This window comes from Muscardinus avellanarius (genome assembly GCF_963383645.1).
Source record: "Muscardinus avellanarius genome assembly, chromosome: 1".
Taxonomy (NCBI): domain Eukaryota; kingdom Metazoa; phylum Chordata; class Mammalia; order Rodentia; family Gliridae; genus Muscardinus; species Muscardinus avellanarius.
In genome coordinates this window covers 128,794,721-128,818,302 of record NC_137786.1, presented here as the reverse complement: position 1 = coordinate 128,818,302, position 23,582 = coordinate 128,794,721, and positions in this window count along the sequence as shown.

Sequence of the window (23,582 nt, the reverse complement as noted above, 5' to 3'; positions counted from 1 at the left end):
AAAGCGTTCCATTCACAAATCCTGCAGTTGATTCATTATGGGTTCTTTTGTGAAAGGGCTGGTTGCTTTTCCAGAGTAACAGCCTCTTCTTTGAAAATCCCTTTCTCTATATTCTCATTCACCATTTTTGCATATTTTTGCTCATAGCATATCAAACTTCTGGCAGCTGCTGGTGGGGAGATCAGAATGTTCCCTCCTTCATAGCCTGTGAATACCAAGGGTCACCTTTTGTCCTCTAAAATGTACAATCATAGAAGACATGTTGGTGCTGATTTTCCTGAATGTAGTTGGTCTCCTTTTCTTTGCTGCTATAGAAAGGAAAGACATACACAGTATCTGACCCTAGAGGTAAAAATCATCCCATGTTGAGAACCACTGTCTCAGGAGAGGTGGGTATTAGGAACGGGAGAGACCCCCCCCCCCCAATTATTGTTTGCAACAGTTATAAAAAAAAAACAAAACTCTATTTTGTGGAATAATCAGTAGGGACCAATAGAAAATTTCTTCTTTCCTGGAGGTGTAACTTGGAGGTAAAATGTCCCTGGGTTCCACCCCCAGTACCGCAACAAAAAAATAAAATAAAATAAAATAAAAAAGAAAAGAAAATTCCTTCTTTTGAGCGACTCCTATTCTAATATATGCACAGGAAGAAGACAGATAGTAAACACAGAAACAAACACATAAAAGGACTCCAGATAGTGATGAAAACAATAAATCAAGGTAGCGGGCCATGGAACCACCAGGCCAGGTTTGATAGTGAAGCTCAGGGGCCGGGGAGAGCTCTCAATGCTGGGTCTTGCCTTCAGTTCGATCTTGAATCTCCATAGATAAGGGCTTCCTGGAGGTGGTGACATTGAGAAGGAGCAGAACCCGCAGAAGGAACAGCTTTAGAACTATCCTCTGACCGTAGGACATTTATGTAGGACATTTGTAAAGTAGCCAAGCAGTGGAAGCCATAAAATTGTTTAGAAAGTTGTTGTAATTATAAGGAAAAAGATACTACAGTCCCAAACTATATGGTGGCAGTGGAGACAGAAAGAGAAAATACAACAACAAAAGTGTAGGTGAGATTAAAAGAGAACTCATCCAGTTTTTTTTTTTTGTTGTTGTTTTTTGTTTTGTTTTTTCTTGTTTTTTTGTGGTACTGGGGTTCCTGGAAACCCTTCTACCTCTGGGCTACACTCCCAGACCTATTTTTACATTTTTTACTTGGAAACAGGGTCTCCTAAGATAGCATGCGCGACTGGCTTTGAACCTGCGCGATCCTCCTGTCTCTGCCTCCCAAGCGCGGGGATTACAAGCGTGCGCCACCACGCCCGGCCTCCTAACCCTGTTTTTAAGTTGAACAAATCATTAAAAAAATAGAACCTTGTGAAATTTTGCCACATACTGGTATTAAAACAATCTCTATCAACTTTCATTCTGCTTTGTGAAAAGAAGACATGTATTAACATGTGGACAGGTAGATAGAAGATATCTCCAAATGTAGGGAAGTCCCCTAGGTTGATAAGTTTCAGTTTTGTGTGCTTCTCTTTAGCAGGCTGTCTTATTTTCTCATGACATTATAAATCAGTGTGTGTTCTACAGAGAGCTGATACTTTTGAAGGCCGGCATTCTATAACCTGTGGATTTGAGGCTTACTTAAAAATATGGGCTATGGGGCTAAAGTGTGAGATTACTCCAAAGTTTTCAACTTTGATGAACAAATAATTGAAGGAATTATTAACAACCTCAAAAAATAGGAAGAAGAGATAGCTAAGAATTAAGGGCAGTCCATCTGGACTGCAATCTGATGGTTTCAAGATGTCTGAGAATCACCCTTGTATGATGTCTGATGCAGAGTTGTAGGCATAATAATGAGATTGAGGGCAAAAAGCAAGTTGATGAATATAGATTTTGGAATTTTTCCAATGAAAATAATTGAAGCAGTAGGGTGGGCACAATCACCACGAGAGAAAGGGAGAAAAGTAAACTAGATTCAGAAATTGGGGAAAAAAATATCAGGCAAGAATAACCAGAACTCCAGGGACAGAGGAGCCCAACATAGCCAAGTGATTTAGCAAATCGGAGCAGCCAGGTGTTCATGAGTGAACTGGCAGGTAGAAAACTGAGGGCAAATGAATACTAGCCTCCTGATTCATGATGAAAGAAAGAACGAGCTACTTCATTTGTTAGTAGATAAAGGGATGGACTGAAGACATGTTAGTAAGACATCTTTATTTTTTTAGAATGATAGCACAATCAAAAGGCACTTATGAGGAGGGATGAAATTTGTGACGCTGGAGGAAAAGTAACTGATTTAAGGGAATCTGGATGAGAATGTGGATGACTTATATTGAAGACGAAGAGAATTGCTTTCTTCTTTAAGGAAGGAGGGACTGTTGCGTGGATAAGATGCTGAAATATCAAGGTAATGAGAAAAGAATGGTCATGACTGCGAAGAGAAAGTGAGAAGAAATCCTCATCAATTGCTGCAGTGGTCTGCTATAAAAAATGAGGACAGAATGGTGAAGAGTTAAAACGTTTTAGAATGTGCCTGTTGAAATCTGATAAGACATTAGCAAGAGCCTTTCAGGAATGGGGGATCAGCCAGCTTTAGATGCTATGGACTGATCAGGGATCAAATCAGCACAATGTTATGAATGTTTGAGCTATTCTTGGCTGATGGGAGATAGAAAAAGAGAAAAAGGAAGCCAGAAGTTAGCATTAAAGGCAAGAAGAAAAACAAATATAAGGAGTATAGGATTTTAGAGAGAGAGAGAGAGAGAGAAAGGCCTCCACAGGCTGGAGGTGGGGTGGGACAAACAAGAATCATTTTGATCGCAGTGAAGGGGCTAGCATCGTCTGAGGGCTTCAGTGAGGAGCACTGCTCTGGCATGACATGATCAGAAGGGGTAAAGCCTGAGAGTCTGGGTCAGCCCACATTTTTTTGTGCATTAATTTTGTGATCATTATGTCATAGTGGTTGTGTAAGACCTAAAATGTCCCTGTTCTCAGGGGTCTATATACAGGTAAAAGGCAAGGAGATATTAAAAATATGCACAGGGGAGATGTTAGGTGTGGTGATGTGTTGCAAGTGTCTGTGGTCGCCATGCACAGTGGCAAGGGGACCTCTGAGGAAAGGACATTTCAGCCAAGGTCTGAGTGACTAGACAGGCAGCCCTAGGGCAAGAGTGCCCAAGGCATTCCTGCTCTCCAACAGTGGAGGGTGAAGAAGAGAGACATCAAGGGAAAATTACAAATGTTTGGTTCTAATAACTAGTGGCCTTTTTTTTTTTTTTTTTTTTTTACTGAGATGTGGAATACTGTAGAAGAAGAATGGGTTTTGAAATGGTGAGGATTGCTAGAAAACCAAGAATCTTCTTTTGCCAAGTTCATTGAAGATCTAAAATTGGGGTTCTGGAGATGGCTTCAAGCATGAAAAAGTCCTGGATGAAGGCCTGTGAGATTGAAGGTCAAAGCATATTAAGAGTAAAGAACCTCAGTTTGCAATGCCAGTTGTAAATATTATCCTTGTCTAATATTCCTAAGATTGTTATAAGTTAAGGACAGATGTTGCTTGACCAAAACAGACAAACGATAAAAACACATTGGACTGAGATTGCAAGAAATGAGAACTGGTTTTCCTAATGCATCCTAAAGGCCAGAATGTGATGAATGATTGGGAAAAGAATATGGAGGTAGGTGATGCACATATACTCTGGAAAAAGTAACTGATGGAGATGAAATACACCTAGATGAAGAAAATAAGTACAATATTTGGGGAACTGAGCAAAGATGCTTATTAACATAGAACACATGCAAGAATAAAGTGTGTAAGCAGTGATAGACCCTGTAAATAAATAGAATTATTGCTGCCCCATTAAAAATAGCTTTCTATTAATGCAGGGGGTCAAGAGATAGATCAAAGATGTGATGGAGCATAGTGGAGACAGGTTCAGAAGATCTAGCCTTGAACTTCAATTTTTACAAGTTCCACCTAAGAATTCTGTTTGTGTGAGTGTGAGTGTATGTGTGTGTGAGTGTGTGCACACGTGCATGCACACGCACGCTCCTAGCTCAGTTTGGGGCTAATATTTCTCTAAGCAAACATGTGATTCTAATGAAATTTGCTGAATTTCAAACAGCCACACGTGTATGAAAGCTGCCCAACTTGGATATTTGTGGAATGCTGATTTCCCCATACATATCAACATTTGGTAATTATCATCAGAACTATTCATGCAAGTTTAAAAGTGGAAATAGAAGTAAGAGAGATTCAACACGGGCCTCAGATGACCTTCTGGGTAACCCTTCAAGGTAATCAGTCCTTTCAATCAATACATAACTATTGCGTCCTATGTGGCTAGGCATTTATTTCAGCTCAGTTTCCCCTGGGAATATCCTTAACCAATAGGCTGCCATTTTCTCTTAAAAGCCCACACATCAGGTGGGGCTGCATTTCACTAACTGATGAGCTATAAGCAAATTGTAATAAGTATGTTCCTGAACTGATGTAAATCTGTGTTTGCATTCTTTCCTAATTTTCTAAGTTTTCCATGGTGCCTACACTTTCTCCTTCCTTCCTTCCTTCCTTCCTTCCTTCCTTCCTTCCTTCCTTCCTTTCTTCCTTCTTTTCTTCCTTTTTTCTTTCTTTCTTTCTTTCTTTCTTTCTTTCTTTCTTTCTTTCTTTCTTTCTTTCTTTCTTTCTTTCTCTATTTCTCTTTCTCTCTTTTCTAAATCTGTTGCAAAGACCAAGCATATGGGTTTTGAATAATAATGCCACTGGCCTGGTATATTATTTATGGATCACTGTGTAACAAATTTCCTCCATATTTAAAACCATACATGCTCCTTTTTTGTAGTGTTCTGTGGGTCAGGAAACTGGTAGCTGCTAAATGGTGATGACATAGAGACCGTGATCAGGTGTTGATGAGGTGACAGTTCTTTCAAAGCTGAACTCCTAGAAGATTCAATTCCAAGATCACACAGTGGCTATTGGCAGACCTCAGTCTCATGCCCTGTGGGCCCATTCACAAGCCACCTCAGGGCATGGTAGCCAGCTTTTCTCAAAGTGAAGTGATATAAGACCGATGTGAGTGAAAGGGACTAAGGCAAGGGTCATGGTGTTCTTATAACCAAATATTAGAAGTGACATCACTACCACAGCATTTAACTGACCAGAAGCAAGCCACTAGGTACGCCCAACACTCAAGGGAAGAAGAGTACACAGAGGATAAGCATCAGAAAAAGATGCTTTGGGGACGATCTTACAGGCTGACTACTACACACTGTGAGTCATCTGAGCCTCATTTGGCAGACTGGACACTGAAAATCTGTGAGGATTGTAATTTATCCAAACCCATGCTTCTCAGAAATGGAGAAAAATGAATGTAAATGTAGGTCAGGCTGATTCCAAAAGCCTATGGTTTCCCCTGTATGTCAAGCTGCAACATAATAGTATTATATTGATAGCCATATCATATTTCAACATAATTCAACATGATTGAGAAAATGGATCAGCAAGCTCTAGAACTTTATTCAGTAAATGGTTACTGAAGATCCACTGTGTGTCACACACCGTTATGACCACTACCAATCCAAAGTGATAAAATAAAGTTCTTGCCTTTAGTGGCATTCAAATTCAGTGGGGAAAATAAACACACTAGTAGATGTAACAATTCAATATGATTAATAGAATGCAAGACTATGGCCCTGAGGCCCTGAGTTCTCTCTCTCTCTTTCTTTCTTTCTTTCTTTCTTTCTTTCTTTCTTTCTTTCTTTCTTTCTTTCTTTCTTTCTTTCTTTCTCATTTTCCTTCTTTCTTTTACTCCTTATTTTCCTCTCTCCCTCTCTTTCTTTCTCTCTTTTATTTTTCCAGTGCTGGGGGTCTAACCCAGGGCCTGTGCACAACAGGCAAGGACTCTACCATCTACATACTTATGTGGCAAGATTTCTGTATTTGCTTCTCTGACTAAAACCAGAATAAAATATTGGTCAATCTATCAGCTGAGACTGAAAAATCTTTAAGACCTGAACTAAAATCTTAGCTTAGAAAGAAGCTACCACTCTAATCTGTGTATGGAAATAGAATCACTCAGCTGGGTGTAGTGGCTCAAATTTGTAATCCCTGTACTTGGGAGGTTGAGACAGGAGGCTTGCTTGCAGGTTCAGAACCAGACTTGGCAACTTAGTAAGGCTCTCAGCAACCTAGTGAGACACTGTTTCCAAATAAGACATAAAGCCTGGCTGTGTAGCTTGGAGGTAGAACGCCTCTGGGTTTAATCTCCAGTACCGTCCCCCACCCCCAAATACAATCACTCATCCGAAATTAGAATCTTTTTTTTGGACTATGAGAAGATTTGAGGCTCAAATTCGCAGTATCATGGTGCAGAGTGTTGAAAAACTCACCAGGTATTATGTGCATGCATGTTTCTGTCACACAAGCCCCAATGTTATGTCTGGTTTAAATGCACCAATAAAAATATATTTAAAATGAACTCACATAAATACTGGTTCAGGAATCCTGAAATGCAAAGGATCCAGGTAGATAAAACTACACGAGGGTCTGTGGGAGTCATCACAATTTGGGACATCTTAAGAGTGGAAGATGGAATGAAGGAAAACTACGCAGGCAAAATACTTAATACATAGAGAAATAGAACACACTTGATTCTTGTTAATCATACTAGTTATGTTTCACAGAGTCACCACTCCTAGAGAATGCCGAATCATTACTCTTTGGGGAAATACGGATGTTGCTCCTGTAAGTTGCCAATACACCATTTTTTTCTCAATATATAAACTTGGTCCATGCATGTTTTTGTTTAAAGACATCTTTGCATATTGATTGTTAATTTGTTAACATTAGACTCCTGGCCAAGAGCACCGTAGCTCACGGCTGCGAAAGCTTATCAAACGCACATATTTCTCCATCACTGTTTTATTGCACGCAAGAACATGAAATGACATCTCATGGGAGACGTTTAAAACAGAAATCACTATCAAATAGTACAGATGTGTGAACAACATGGAACTACATATACTGCAAAAAGAATATTTGTTTATAGTATGAGAGTTAAAACAGAAGGCAGACTGTTGTTTCTTCTGTCCTCAGCTGGGGCTGTGGGTGCCATTTCTCACTGCTCTCTGCATGCACATGTCTTTGAATGACTGAATAACTGACTGGATTATTGAATTTAGGATCTCAAGCAAATTATAACAAATCAGTAAGCCAAAAAAATATGGATCCACAAATACTGAGGGTTGACGGTACTTAAAATTTTCAGCAAGAAGATTAGTTTACATTCAAAGGCCAGAGACATGGGATTTTATAATAGGCTAAAAATTACAGAAAGAAATAGAATTTGTAAAACAAGAGCAAGAATATATAAAAGGAATACATTAATGTCTAAATGAACCATAAAAGACATTGAAGCTGAAAAGTCATTAAAAATAAAAGCTCGACAAATGAGTTAGACAATGAAGAATTTTCACTTAGTAAAAAAAATTGAATTAAAAGATACAAAATGGAATTTTACTCTATCATAAAGAAGAACAAAATCATGTAATTTGTAGGAAAATGATTGGAACTAGAGAATTTTATGCTAAATGAGATCTCAGAGCCAATCACAGAAAGTGAGAGTCATATATTTTCTCTCATATGTGGAAGCTAGGTAGAAATTAGTATGTAAAAGAGAATCCAGGTAAAGGAAGAGAAACCCCACTGGAGTGATGGAGAGGGCCTAGGGGAGGGCGCTGGGGTGGGGGGAGAAGGAGACTTCATAAAGGAAGCACTTCAAATGATACTATGTAAATACACAACATTATCCATGCCGATCTCAATACCACACAGGATATCTGGGGGAAGCTCACCAGGTGCTGTGTGCATGTACGTTCCTATAATTCTGAACCTCATTATGACAAGTGATTATAATGCATTGATACAAGTATGTAAAAATATAGATTTTTATAAAATGAATCAAAATGTATACCAAAGAATTTTATAAAAAAAATAGAAGGTAAGAGATATATGGCAAGAAGATCCAATATAGTTTCATAGATGTTCCAGAAAGAGTACGGGGTAGGAAAGAAATATATATATATATATATATATATATATATATATATATATATATATATATATATATATATATATGGTGTACTGGGGGTGGAACCCAGAGGCTTTCTACCTCTAGGCTATACTTCCAGTCCTATTTTATATTTTATTTTAAAATAGGATATCACTAAATTGCTGAGAGCCTCACTAAGTAGCTGAGGGTGTTTTTGAGCCTGTGCGATCTTACTGTCTCAGCCTCCCAAGTGCAGGGATTACAAGCATGCGCCACCATGCCCAGCAAGAAGCAATATTTAAGAACATAATTCATGATAATTTTTTAGACATGAAGAAAGAGTAGCCATTGAAAAAGTGCTCAAAATATACAGATAAATCTTTAAAAGTACACAAAGCATATACACTAGTCACTTTTCATTATTAAAATGAAGTATCTGGTACAGATTTACCTTATAAAGGAAAAAAAAAGTTTATTTAGTCCACAACTTTAGAGGCTCAAAGTCCAAACATCATTGCACAGGCTCTGGTGAGAGCCCACCAGGGCTGTCATCTCCTGTGGAGGGTGATGGTAAGAACACATGTGTGATGGGGAGATCATGCTGTAAACTGAAAGTCAGAGAGAGACTGGGATCTCTCAATCCCTTCACGGGGCACAACCTTAATGACCTATGACCTCCCACTAGGCCCCGCCTTTTAAAGGTTCCACCACCTTAACATCACCAAACTGAGGATCAAGCCTCCAACACATGCATCTTTGGGGACAAACCACATTCAAGCCACAGCTGCACACGCTGTAATAAGGTGGGAAGTCAATCTGGATACAGGAAGCATAAGAGTTGCCATGGAGAAAATGAAGTGAAAAACAAAACTTTTGATAAAGGGCTCCAGATGATAGAAGAAAAATAAATAATGCTTAATTATGAAAGCCACAAAACTACAATTCTGTATTAGACTAATTGAGCTTTCAAAAGTGAGGGGACACTTTTTGTTTATTTTTTATATTTTTGTGGTACCAGGGATTGGACCCAAGAGGCATTCTACCTCTGAGAGACGCCCCAGCCCTATTTTATTCTTTCTTTTTGCAAACTAAGATGCAAAAGACCTCAGTAAATTGCTGAGGCTGCTTGTGAACCTGTGATCCTTCTGTCTCAGCCTCCCAAGTACTGGGATTACAAGCAGACAGCACCACGCCTGGCAATAAAGACACTTTTATATATCTAAAGATTCATAAAGCTTCAACATAAGAACTACAAAAAGGGCATACGTTAGCAAGAAAACGATCAAGAAGAGGAAAAAAGCGGGCTTAGATTATAAGAAATATTAAGGGGAGTTCTTCAAGCTGAAAGGTAGTAACGCTAAATGGAAATGCAGGTCTACAGAAGCACCTTCAGGTCTGTGCTAGAAAGCCTAAGGCCAGGGGCATACAGCATTCATCTTTGCTTAGTTATTTTAAAAGAAAAAGCCATCTTTGAATAGAAGGTTTTGTGGTCCGTAACTCTGCCTATGCCTGGATGCATTGGGATTCCTGACAGAGTCAGTTTGTTTGAATTTTGCCAACTTAATAGATGTGAGATTATATGTAATTATGACTTATTTCACTAGTCTATGATTCTAATGAGTTTGGCATTTATTTATATATTAGCCATTTTGCCCCCTTCTCAGAAATTCCAGTTTCTCTTTTATTCATTTTCTATTGGTCTGTTTATCTTTTAAAAATGCCTTTATGGGTACATTCAAATCTCACATCATAATGCAGTTCATAGTGATACTAACATACACGCACTCAGCACTCTGATTATCTTTTTTGAATGATTCACAGGAATTCTTTTCTTATTTTTCTACAAGGAACTGCAATAGTTTACCATTTTTGATGTAGACAAGAGTGATAGTTGCATATGGTTCAGTCTAATGTATTTTGGAAAGAAGTCTACTTGGCTGTATGTGTTGGAAAATCTCCCAGTTCATGGCTTGTCTTTTTTTTTTTTTTTTGGTGGTACTGGGGTTTCTGGAAACCCTTCTACCTCCAGGCTACACTCCCAGACCTATTTTTTATATTTTTTAATATTTGGAAACAGGGTCTCTTAAGCCATCGCGGCTGGCTTCGAACCTGCGCGATCCTCCTGTCTCCGCCTCCCAAGAGCGGGGATTACAAGCATGCGCCACCACACCCGGCATGGCTTGTCTTTTCATTGCATTCATGGCCTTGTCGATTAATGTGTTTTAAATTTTGATGTAATCAAACATATTAATATTATGTGTGAAATCTGTAGATTGTAACTTAAGACATTCTCTCCAAAATCATGGTAATAAGTATAGTCTCAGTTACTTTTATCTAAAGTGTTTTTAAGCTCTGGTTATCAAACTGTAGCCTTTAAGCAACATGAAGTATAAGTTTGGTATGAAGTAGGTATACACTTTATTTTCCCTTTTATAAAAAAAGTTATCCTGCCTGCATTTACTAAATTGTCCAAATTTTTCTTATGGATCTTGGTATTCTTTGGTCATGTTTAAATCTTTATATTATTTTCTGGTTCTGCTCTGGAGTTCACACTCTTTTCCATTGCCTATTTTTGGCCAATTACCTTAATTATTTGACTTTATAACTGTTTTATATCTTGACATCCAGAGGGCAAGGTTCCCAATCTTGCTTTTTCTTAACAAGTAGATGTACTATTTTTGACATTTGATCTTCCAGATAATTTTAAAACTATTTTTCAAATTCCACAAAATTTCTGTTGGTGTTTGAATGGGACTCCATTGGCTCTATAGATGATTTAGGGATTAAATAAACTTACAACACTGAGCCTTGTTAAAAAGATGTAACAAGAGTATGACATTAATTCTGATGATTTAATTGAGAGTCCTTTGAAATCCTCTTGTACGCCAACTAATCTTTCAATACTATAAAAAAATCTATTTCTGGTGAGGATTTCTCCTCCTCCTCCCCCTTCTTCACACTGGATATTGAATCCAGGGGCATTCCACCTCTTCTGAGTCACTCCTCCAGTCCTATTATATTTATTTTTTTAATTTTATAACATCTCTCCCTAAGTTGCAGAGGGCCTCATTAAGTTGCTGAGGCTGGCCTTGAACCTGTGATCCTCCTATCTCAGCTTCTCAAGTACTGGAATTACAGGAGTGCAACCACTATTCCTAGAATGATGTCTTATTTTCAAGTCTGCTTCTAAAGTTCCCTGGGGTGTATGGTTCATATTTCTTCACCCTTTGACTTGCTATTTACATTGAAGTAGATCTCTCTTTTTATAATGAGAAATATTTGGCACACATCTTTAGGGTGGAATATTATGTACTCACTTAAAATTATGCTTATGAAATCTAAACCACAAAATATAACAATAAAATCCATTAATATTTATGTTCTAGTAAATTAAAGAACGTTAGAAACTATGACCTATTTCAAGTGAGATAAATGTGTATGCAGACTAGAGAGAAATGAAGAAATATGTCAAGTAGTTATTTTGTTAAGATTATAGGCTTACTGTGACAAGCCTTTTCTTTTAAAGTTTATTTAATATCATGGAAACTTATAGTCATAATAGAGGAGTTAAGAGTTCAAACATAGCTTTTTGTGCTTGTGATTGATTGTTAAGTCTATTGCTTGAGAAACTCTCTTCTCCTCTCTTTACCTTCTCTCCCTCTCCCTCTCCCTCTCCCTCTCCCTCTCCCTCTCCCTCTCCCTCTCCCTCTCCCTCTCCCTCTCCCTCTCCTCCCCTCACCCCCCCCCTCTGTACTAGGGATGGAACCCAAGGGCATTCTACTTCTGAGATACACCACCAGACCTATTTTTTATTCTTTATTTTGAAACAGGGTTTCACTGAGTTGCAGAGGGCCTCGTTAAGTAGCTGAGGCTGTCCACGAACCACGATTCTCTGGGCTCAGCCTCCCAAATGCTGGGATTACAAGCATGCAGCACCATGCCTGGCTTTTTCTCTCTCTTTTTAAAATAGGATATATCTTTGTTCCTACCCTTTTAGAAACTTTCTGATTCTTTGCAGTTTTTAAATATTACAAGTTGTATTTCAACAATAATACCTACAAGCTTTGCCTGTTTGCTGAGAAAAAAATCATTGCAGGCAAGAATTTGTTGAAAATAGCTACATGCTCCTCTGTCCTCTTATGTCTTGATTTAAATTTATTATATTCTTCCTACTGATTTTAAAGTATCTTTCAGTTGAAGCCACCCATTTTCTAGAAACAAAATAGAAGTAAAATGTTATTTATAGTTTCCCCTTTCTTCTGCCCTCTGATAACATTATATGATTATTACCAAGTAGTCACCTTCCACATTAACCTTCCTGTTCCAAAGATAGCTTTAAAAGTCCCTTTTGTTTTCTTTGACCTTAACCTTGATTCTATTATTATCAGTTTCTGACATGCTACCATCCATGATTTTGTACTTCTTTAAAATTTTGTGTGTATATTCTGTGTGTGTGTGTGTGCATGCACACACACGCATGCTTTACTGGGGATTAAACCCAGGGGTGTTCTTCCTCTAAGTTAAAACCCCAGTCCAATTTTATTATTTTTATTTTGAAACAAGGTCTCACTAAGTTCCTTAGACTGGCCTCAAACCTGCAATCTTCCTGTCTCAGCCTCCCAAGTACTGGGATTATAGGTGTGCACCAGGGTGCCCACTTGGTCTATACTTTTAAACCTAAATTTTCTATACAGCGATTTGCATAGTCGCATTGAGTATGGTCTCCGTTTTTTCAATTATCTGGAGGTCATTTCTTGTCAGAAAGTTTCTAAGCATGTACAATGTGTCTTTTTAAAAATAAAACATCAGGCTATGTTGTCAGATTTAATCTTTTTTTTTTTTTAAAGAAAGAAGGGAATAAGAAAAACAACTCTTTTGCCAGTGGGTACTAAAATATGTCTCTATTTGTGTAACAACAATATTTTAAAAAGCAAAGACTTTTCTTGTCAACTGTTTTTAGTGACTCTTAGACATAGCAATGTAGAGATTACATACAGAAAATGTGCAGTGAGATCCTAATACTACAGAACTCTCTGACCTTTCCCCAAACCTGTTTCTAACTGCAATATTACAAACTCATCAATATTTTTCTTATGCAATGAAACCTTTCTATTTTGGCGATGTTTTCGAACTTGTCTAGTATAACCAGAATTATAACCAGCTTATTTATTTATTTATTTTTAGTTTTTAAATTTTTTTGGTGGTACTGGGGTTCCTGGAAACCCTTCTACCTCTGGGCTACACTCCCAGACACCTATTTTTTATATTTTTATTTGGAAACAGGGTCTTTTAAGCCAGCAAGGTTGGCTTTGAACCTGCGCGATCCTCCTGTCTCTGCCTCCCAAGCGTGGGGATTACAAGCATTTACCACCATGCCCGGCTATAACCAGTTTCAAAGCAAAATAACAGTACATTGACTTTTTAAAAATTAAGAAACACTTAGTAGTCTAAAAAAATGAGACTTCTTGTTACTAGGAATATCTATTGTCTTAGTCCATTCAAAAAGCAATGAATGAACTAAGGCCTTTTAAAATTTTCAGTGTGCTCCCAATGTCTTTGTCTTCCTCCAATAAATGCTCGGTTTAAAACAATAGATTTGTGTGGGTATAACAAATGTATTCTAATTTTGTGGTTCAGAAAACTCACCCCCAAGGAATATTTTCCAACATTTTTTCTAATATCAGCTTACTGGATTTACCACTCATGTAATAACGTGCATTTCTGAATACAAAACATTTTCTATTGGGGAGATTTCATGGTAAATTTGATTACTCTGTAAAGCACTGAGTCTATCATAATATCCTAAATTTAAATGTAACATAAGTTGACCATAAAACCTTTGTTAGAATTTGGTGGTTTAGTGCTATGTCTTCTGATGAAGATGTAGTCATCCATGGAATAATTCCTTTGTCTTTGCCAAGACTCCCCAGCCTAAATTTAATTTCTCCAGTGATTAGATAGATGATCTCCTCCCCTCTTCCCTTTTACACTTGTAAACGAGGAAATGGATGTCTTGGTTATACTGTGTTCCTAGAGAAGTGACCATAGAGATGCTCTATGTGTAAGTTACAAGTCACTGGAAGCTCATGGACAAAGAAATAGTGGATTATATGGAAGCATCTTGAGGGTACACACACACACACACACACACACACACACTGGATAGGTATATAGCTGTACCTATTAAATTATTGAGATACTAGTGTTTAGATAATTCTTCTCATCCTTAACAAAGCAACTGAGAAGCAGTCATCTCGTAGTGAACTCAGATAACCAAAGAACACCAATGCATACTACATTTTATGGTGGTCCAAAAAAAAAATAAAAAAGAAGAGTAAATATTGTCTGTTCTTCAACAAATTGTTGTCCAGATTTTAGGTGTCACTGAAAATCATCCTAAAACCACCTTCTTCCTTCCATTTCTCATGAAGAGAAGAAAATTGTGTGTATACATGTGTGTGTGTGTGTGTGTGTGTGTGTGTGTGTGTGTGTGTCCATATAGTCTCAACAAAAAAGATGAGCCAGAGAAGAAGGAAGGGAGACAAAATCTGGACTCACACCTGTTAAGTGCTTTCTGAGGTTTTAGATGCAGAAAGACTTATAAGACTTATGAGGGAAGACCTCTGAAATAGACAAAAAAAACCCCAAAAAACCAAAAAACAACTGGATAAAAAGAGTGGGATGCTGCACTTGTCCAGCTCTGTACATATGGAAGGACCTTCCCGTCGCAGTGTTGAATGGCATATCATGGCCGTGGTGGCAGTAATCAGTCCCCAGGGTCCATCCGCAAGCCCACCAGAGTGGCTGATCTTCATTGTTTGTAACTGTTGCTTCTAGCTGAGTCTTTTATAATAACATTTCTTTATTCTTTAAGTGCTCCAAACCTCCAAAGTTGAATATATTTTATAAAACTCAATGATGTCAATGCATTTATGCACTGACCCAGTCAAAGTCTATTAAGTCTGTGCTCGTGGTATGTTTGGAGACACACCAAAGTCATTTTAGAAAATGAAGCTTCAAGATATACTTAAACTTGATCCACCATATGATCCAGCTATACCACTCCTGGGTATCTTTCCAAAGGGGTTGAATTCAGAGAACTACAGCAACATATACATACCTATGTTCATTGAAGCACAATTCGTAATAGCCAAAATATGGAACCAACCCAGATCACCATCAACAGATGAATGGATAGCAAAACTGTAGGAAATACACACAATGGAATTCTATTCAGCCATAAAGAAGAACAAAATTATATCATTTGCAAGAAGATGGAAAGCCCTGGAGAACATTATGTTAAGTGAGATCAGCCAAGCACAGAAGGAGAAGATACATGTTTCCTCTAATATGCCCAAACTAGGAAACACAAAGGATACCAGTGGGACTCCAGATATTGAAGGGGAAATACTAGCTAAGTTTGGATGGTAAGATAGGAGAGGAGGAAGGCCGACCTTGATTAATGAGGGTCTACACCTGAACATGTGTAAAATTATGAATAAGACATGGTTAACCTGGACAACCATTGGTGGGAAGGGGGAAGGGAAAATGGGGGCGGGGGGGAGAGGGCACCAAATATAGTGTTATGTTCAATAAAAAAATTGTTTTAAAAAAAGATATACTTAAACTTATTCTTTAGAAAAGAAGGCATACTGCCGGGCGTGGTGGCGCATGCTTGTAATCCCTGTGGTTGGGAGACAGAGACAGGAGGATCGCGCAGGTTTGAAGCCACTTGCTGGCTTAAGAGGCCCTGTTTCCAAATAAAAATATAAAAAAATAGCTGTCTGTGAGTGTAGCCCAGAGGTAGAAGGGTTTCCAGGAACCCTAGTACCACCAAAATAATAATAATAATAATAAATAATAATAATAATAATAATAATAATAATAATAAATAAATAGAAATACTGTCTGCTGAACCTGTCTGCTGAACCTGGGAAGCAAATCATCCTGACCGGGTTTAGGAGGATTACTGGCAGAGGAACTGATTAGAACTGAAGATGACAGTTCCTTGGCAAGGAGGGTGGGAGGGTGTATGGGTGAGGGGTAGCTTTATAGTTTAGTGCTAAAGGAGAAAAGAAATATGTTTACTGTTGCTAGGTTACTGAATTGAGGCCCCATTATTGAAAAATCAGATTAACAAGAGGAAAACATACAAATTCATTTAGTGTACGTTTCTTGTGACTCCAGAACCTTCAGGAAGTGAATGAAAAGCCACAGAAAAAAAGAAACCTGTGTATTGTTATGCTAAGTTTGATGAAGAATGGGGAGTCATGGATAAAAAACAATTGGAGTACGAAAGAGTACAATCTAATGGTAATAAAATGGGACTTTAGCAAGGCCCGCTCATTCAAAATCTTCTCTAGTTTCTTGTGTCTTCAGAGGTAAAGATGTTGACTTCCTCTGGTTATAGGGAGAGTACCAGTAACATCAGGCTCTATGACCTGCTTTAGCAGAGCTAAGCAAGGGGAATGCAAGAGTAACTTTCCCGAGTCAGTTGTTTTCCCAAATGTCAAGGTAACATTGTGTTCTGAGCCCCATCAGCATCATGTCTAAGGAAATAAGATCTGAGTATGGGATTACCCACTTGGGTTTTGGGATAGCCAATCCAAAAATCCACCATGAACCAAATTTCTACAGAATTATGAAGAATGTAAAACACCATTTGCTATAGCTCCATACTTCTCAAGTGAAAAATAATTAAAGCTTGGGAAAATAATGTCTAGTTGATCATTCAGGTTGGTAAGGCCAGGGCAAGCACTTAATTCTTTGATTCTCAGCCTAGAGTTCTTTGTCAAAGGCCACTAGTGCCTTCTTTGTCTTCTGTATATATTCAGGGATTTAAACCTTATTCTCTTGACCTTAAAATGACTGTTATTTGTGAATAGTAACTATAATTTTCATTTTTTGGTCAAAATGAAAATACAACCAGAGTATTATAATAATCATGGTAGTCTTTTTAAATATACTTTTATTGGTGCACTATAATTTTACATTATAATGAGTTCAGAGGATAGGGACGTGCTTTCACACAGTACTTGGTAATCTTTCCCCTTGTTCTCTCTCCACTCACTCCTTTTCCCTGTACGTGATATTGAGATTGGCATTGATAGTTTCACTTACGAGCATAGCATCAATGGAAGCGTTTTCTTCACCAAGCACCATAGTCTTTATGTTTCAATGAATGATGTCATCTTAGAACTCAGAGGAAATTGAGAGAGGGGAAGACCGCACCGAAGTCAATCTGCAGTGTCCTTTGGTAGGTAAAGATCTAGGTTTAGCTGCATTCCATTCATTTAAATAGGCTACAGAGTTTTCTGCTTAAACATTGCCTAAGTTCAGAATTTGGATGGCTATAATAGAAGCACCTTAGGCTGGATAGTTGATAAACCACAGACTTTCACTTCTCATACTGCTGGGAGCCTAGGGAGTTAAAGATCAAGAATAGGTTAGGGCTGGTTCTTATAAATGGTACCTTCCACCCATTTTTACAAGGAGGAAGAGATGGAAAGCTCCCCACCAGGCCTCTTTAATAAAGGCACTAATCTCACTCAAGAGGATGGGGCTCCCGTGACATCATCATTTCCTACAGAGTTCCTGTCCTAATACCACCACACTGGGAATCAGGTGTCAAATGTGAATTTTTTTAGGGGGGGGATGTAAACTTTCTGACAACAACCATGATGCTTTTATTATTTTGGGTGACAAAGGAGTAGATTTTCACACATTCTCTAAGCTGTCTGAAAATGTCATCTTTTGTGAATAATAAGGAAAAAAAGATGATCATGCATGGTTATTAAAAAGCAAGTGCCTGTCCTTATACCCACTGTGGCAGCACCGAAGCCACGCTCTATGGCTCTTTGAGAGTACATTCCATGAAGTATGAGGTTATAATTTTAACCTTGGGTTCTCATCTCCCGGGGATCTTATAGATCAGGTGCTCAGGTGTCTGTGTGAGAGCTGTGGAGAAACGAAGAAGCCTCTTGAGATTTGTCACTTTGAAGGATGCTAAGAAGGTCTTCCTAAACTTTGCCATTCAATATTTATGCTATCATGATAGCTATGAAAAGTTAGTAAGGTTAGGAAACAAGAGAGGGAGGGAGGGAGGGAGGGAGATAGAGAGAGAGAGAGAGAGAGAGCGAGCGAGAGAGAGAGAGAGAGAGAGAGAGGGAGAGAGAGAGAGAGAGCATTCTACCTCTAAGCTATGTTCAGCCTTTTTTTATGTTGAAACAGGAACTGAGTCTAAGTTGCTGAGGCAGACCTCAAACCTGCAATCCTCCTGTCTTAGCCCCTCCAGGTAGTGGGATTACAGGTTTTTGCCATCGTATCTGGGTATATTGTGTTTTTATAATTCTAATAGTAATGCAAATTACTATTATAATAAAGAAAACAACAAATATATAGAAGCTATAAAAAAAATAGAGAAACACAGCCAGGCATGGTGGTGTACGCTTGTAAGCCCAGTACTTGGGAGGCTGAGACTGGAGGATAGTGTGCTCTCAGCCAGCCTCAGGTACTTAGTGAGATTTTCTGCAACTTAGTGAGACTCTGTTTAAAAAAAAATAGATCTAAAGCCGGGCGTGGAGGCGCACGCTTGTAATACCCGCGCTTGGGAAGCTGAGACAGGAGGATCGTACAGGTTTGAAGCCAGCCTCAGCTACTTAGTGAGGATTTCAGCAACTTAGTGAGACCCTGTTTCCAAATAAAGTATAAAATAGGTCTGGGAGTATAGCCCAGAGGTAGAAAAGCCCCTGGGTTCCACCCCAGTATCACACAAAATAAATAAATAAATAAATAAAAATTAGAAATATATCTGGGATGTAGCTCAGAGGTACAGTACCCCTGAGTTTAATCCCCAGTATAGCAAACAAACAAATAAACAAATAGAAACACTATTCAGATCCTTTTACCACCCATTATTTATGTATAAATGAGGTTGTAGGCCAAGTGTGATGCTACATGCTACTTAGTGAGGATCACTAAGTAGCCTGTAATTCAAGTTCTTTGGAGACTAATGAAATACAATTGCAAGTTTGAGGGTAGTCTCGGCAACTTAGTGAGACCCTGTTTCAAAAAAAAATAGGGGTGGGGGTGTATCTCAGAGGTAAAATGCCCTAGGATTCAATTTTCAGTGCCCCCCAAAAGATTGTCTAATTCTCCCCGACACACATCCTTACACGTGTTTTGATCATCATTGCATTTCAATATATGTGAGTCTGTTTCATTGTTATAGCTCTTCCTATGTATGGCTGTGTCATAAATTCAATGACTTTTTGTTACTGTTGTGTTCTTTAGAAATTGAATTTAGAGGTGTTCTTCTCTGAGCTATACTCTTATTTTGAAAAAGGGTCTCACTAAGTTGCTGAGGGCCTTGCTTACTTGATGAGGCCGGCCTCAAAACTTCAATCCTGAACCGGGCTTGGTGGCGCACATTTGTAATCCCAGCACTGGGGAGGCTGAGACCGGAGGATCACCATTCGTGGACAGCCTCAGCTACTTAGTGAGGTCATCTGCAACTTAGTGAGATCCTGTTTCAAAATAAAGAATAAAAAATAGGGCAGGGGGTGGTATAGCTCAGAGGTCCAATGCCCCTAAGTTCCATCTCCAGACCTGCAAAAATAAAATCACAAACAAACAAATAAACAAACAGAAAAACTTCGATCCTCTTGTCTCAGCCTCTCAAGTACTAGGATTACAGGCATATGATACCACACTCTGTTCAATAGCATATTTACCCAGTTCCTTTCGGTCTTTCAATTTTTCTCAATTATGTTATTTTAGGAATATTCACTGATTGAAGTACGGGTATGGAATGAATCACAAATGTGGCAGAAAGTAACAATGATCAAAACACTGATTTTTGTAATCCCTTTCCAGCGAGAATTGGAATACAAATAAAAGGCTAAAGAGAAGCAGAGTCATTTGTTCCAAAGACAAACTTTATGTTCAGAGTCTACATGGGATAAACTTTGCTGGTGGAAGACTAATGAGACATCTTTCTTGTTGAAGAAATACGTCAATTTCAGTGAAGGAAAAAAAGCAAAATTAATGAATTGCTAAGCAACAGAGATCCTGTTTATATACAAATATTACTAGTAATAACAGAAAGCAACAGGGTACAAGAATAACACAGGAAATATGATCTGAAAGCAAAATTCTGTATAATAAAGCACTGGGGGTTTTTCTGGGAGTGGTTTGGTTTTCCACAACAAGTCAATAGCTATTTATGTTGACACCATCTGAATTAATCTGTCCCAAAGTTAACCTGACATTCAGCAAACTTCCATCTGTCTAGGAAGGAAGTTTATTCTGACAAAGGCAAAGAGCGAGAAGGTGTTTTTGTATCAGCTTATCTCTCCAAGACCTTAAAAGAAGGTCAACTTTGTGGTGCTTCAGGCCTTTCTTATTAACTCTTAAAATTGGAGGGACTTTGGAGCATAAATATTTCTACTAGGATGTGGGCCTTTTAAACTATATTGCTTTATTCTTTTTATTAGGATGGACTTTTAACCTTCCAATGGAATGCACAAAGGCTAAGTCATTTATCCTTAGTAAACCTTTTAAAGGCTATTTTTTTTTAGAGTACTTTTAGGTTCACAGCCAAATTGAGAGGAAAAGTACAAAGATTTCCCATATACCCCTGGCCCCATACATGCAGCCCTCCTCATCAACTCCCCCAACCAAAGTGGTGCATTCGTTACAACTGATGAATCTCCATTGCATGTTATCATTGCCACGGGTCCATAGTGTACATTAGGTTCACCTTTAATGTTGTACATGCTATAGTTTTGGGCAAATATATAATGGTGTGTATCCACCATTAGAATATCATAAAGTGTTTTCATTTCCCTAGAAACCTTCTCTGCTCCACTTACTCATCTGTCCTCCTCTGCAAACACTGATTCTCTTATTATACCAGGTTGTCTTATACCAGGAATGACCCGGCATTCAGATTTGACTTCTCTCGCCTATTAATTACTAAGCTTTCTCCATGTCATTTCACAGGTTGATAGTTCATTTCCTTTTAGTTCTAAATAATATTTCATCCTCTCAATGTACCACAAATGATTTGTCCATTCACCAAGAGAAGGACATCGTGATGACTCTCCCAGAATGGCAATGATGATAAAGCTGCTATATACATCTATATGCATAATATTGTGTGGAGATAAAGTTTCTCCTTTAGGAAAATGCCCAGGAGTACAATTGCTGGATTGTATGATTAGTTTTGCAAGAGACTGCCAAATCGTCTTAACAGTGATATTTACGTCACAGAATAGATTAGGGAACCTGTGATTCCTTCTGTCTCTGCCTCTGAAATCCTACGTAAGCTTGCATTTTGATTTCAGAGTAGACCTCCTCTCCTGATCTCAGGTAGTTGCATGGGATTGTAACATTCAGGGTGCTACTATTTCTGGTGTAGAACTGTGAAGAGACTCCTGTATATCATGACAACCACACACCAGTGCAAAACCTTGAGGTTTGCTAGTTCTGACTCATTGCACATATGACTTTTTTTTTGTATCTTTAACAGTATACCTGTTCATCATCCTCTGCCATATGAAGCCTTTTTGAAGAAAAGTAAGAAAAAAATTTTTTTTGACTCTATCATATTGCTATGGCTTGCAAACCACCAGTGTAAAATGTTTTTTTTTTTTTTGTGTGTGTGTATGTGTGTGTGGTACTAAGGATGGAATCCTTCTACCTCTGGGCTACACTCCCAGACCTATTTTTATATTTTTAAAATTTGGAAACAGGGTCTCTTAAGCCAGTGCGGGCGGCTTTGAACCTTTGTGATCCTCCTGTCTCCACCTCCCAAGCATGGGGATTACAAGCGTGCGCCACCACGCCCAGCTAAAATATGTATTTGTTGATAAAACCACCAGTTTGTTGACTAACCTTCTAGTGCACTGAACATGCCAGTTCTCCTTCACAGATTTATTCATATGTTCAGAAACTACTTATTGATCATTTACTATGTGTCAGACAATGTGTGAGTAGTTGTTCAGGAATTTAGGATTTCATTAGAAAAGACAGATAATCATGAATATAATGGTTATATATAAAGCAATATAATTATATAGTATAATATTTATAATAATAAGATAATTATGTACTTGTATCACAGAATAGATTAGGGAACCTGTGATTCTCTATAATTATATGATTATAATAATAATATATGATAATTTACATATAATATATAAATAATTATATATTTATAATTATAAACATTACTTAACTAAATATGTTTTAGGGCCATGCATGCAATGGGCATTTTAGGAAGAAAGCACCATCTAGGCCAAGCAATAATGAGTAAGATATTAAAATAAAAAGCCTTGGAACACATGGAGAAGAAGCAGGAGAAGCTCTACAAATTTAAATGGCATATACAAAGTCCAAAGAATAAAGGATAGTTTGACATGTTTGGGAAATTGAAAGATGTGTGCATTAAGCTGAGAAAGGGATGGGAAGAGGGGCAGCCTAGGTCTGGAGTACACAGCAAGACACTGTTCCTGTAAATATGACAATAGATGCTCTTCTAAGTTTTGACCATACTCAGTGTTTTGATTTTTTTTGAGCCATTACAATAAAATTTTTAATATGGTCGGTGATACCCCCCAAAATTATATTTTTACTTTATCTCCTGAAAACCTCCCTCTTAGGAGTTGGTCATCCTGTTTTTTCAGTTTGTACTGTCTTGTCCAGGCCACTGTACTTCTGCTACCTCACAATTTTCTTAGCTAGGATTTTCAGCATGTTGACACTTCCTTTAATTGCTCACCTGGGTTGGATAAATATAAATTCACTTTCTTGATATATTCTCATTTAACTCATATTTTCAGCAGCTTTTCCAGAAAAAAATAGAAAGACTTTCAAAGTTCTGGAAAAAAAAACTTAAAAATTTTTTTTTTAAATTAATTAATTAATTTTTTTTTGCAGGTCTGGGGATGGAACCCAGGGGCATTCAACCTCTGAGCTACCCTCCCTGCCATAATTTTTATTTTTTATTTTGAGAAACAGGGTCTCACTAAGTTGCGGAGGACCTCACTAAGTAGCTGAGGCTGTCCTCAAACCACAATCCTCCTGTCTCAGCCTCCTAAATGATTGGATTACAAGCATGTGCCACCACACCTGGCTGAGGGAAACCTTTATAATCTAAAATTCTATAATCATCTAACATATTTGAAGGCATTTTTACATATAAAAAGAACATAAAGCCAGCATACAAAAATCAGTTTTGTTTCTCTATATTACTATGACTAGTAAAGAAAATAAAACAATTCCACTCACAATAGCATAAAAAATAAAATAAAAATATATTTAGCAAAGTACAGAATATATATATATATATATATATATATATATATATATATATGCATGTATGTATGTATGTATGTATGTATGTATGTATGTATGTATAGTTTGGTACTGGGGCCAGAACTCGGACATTCTAGCTCTGTGCTACACCCCTAACCCTTTTAGATATTTTTTGGAAACAGGGTCTTCCTAAAGTTGCTGAAAGTCTTGCCA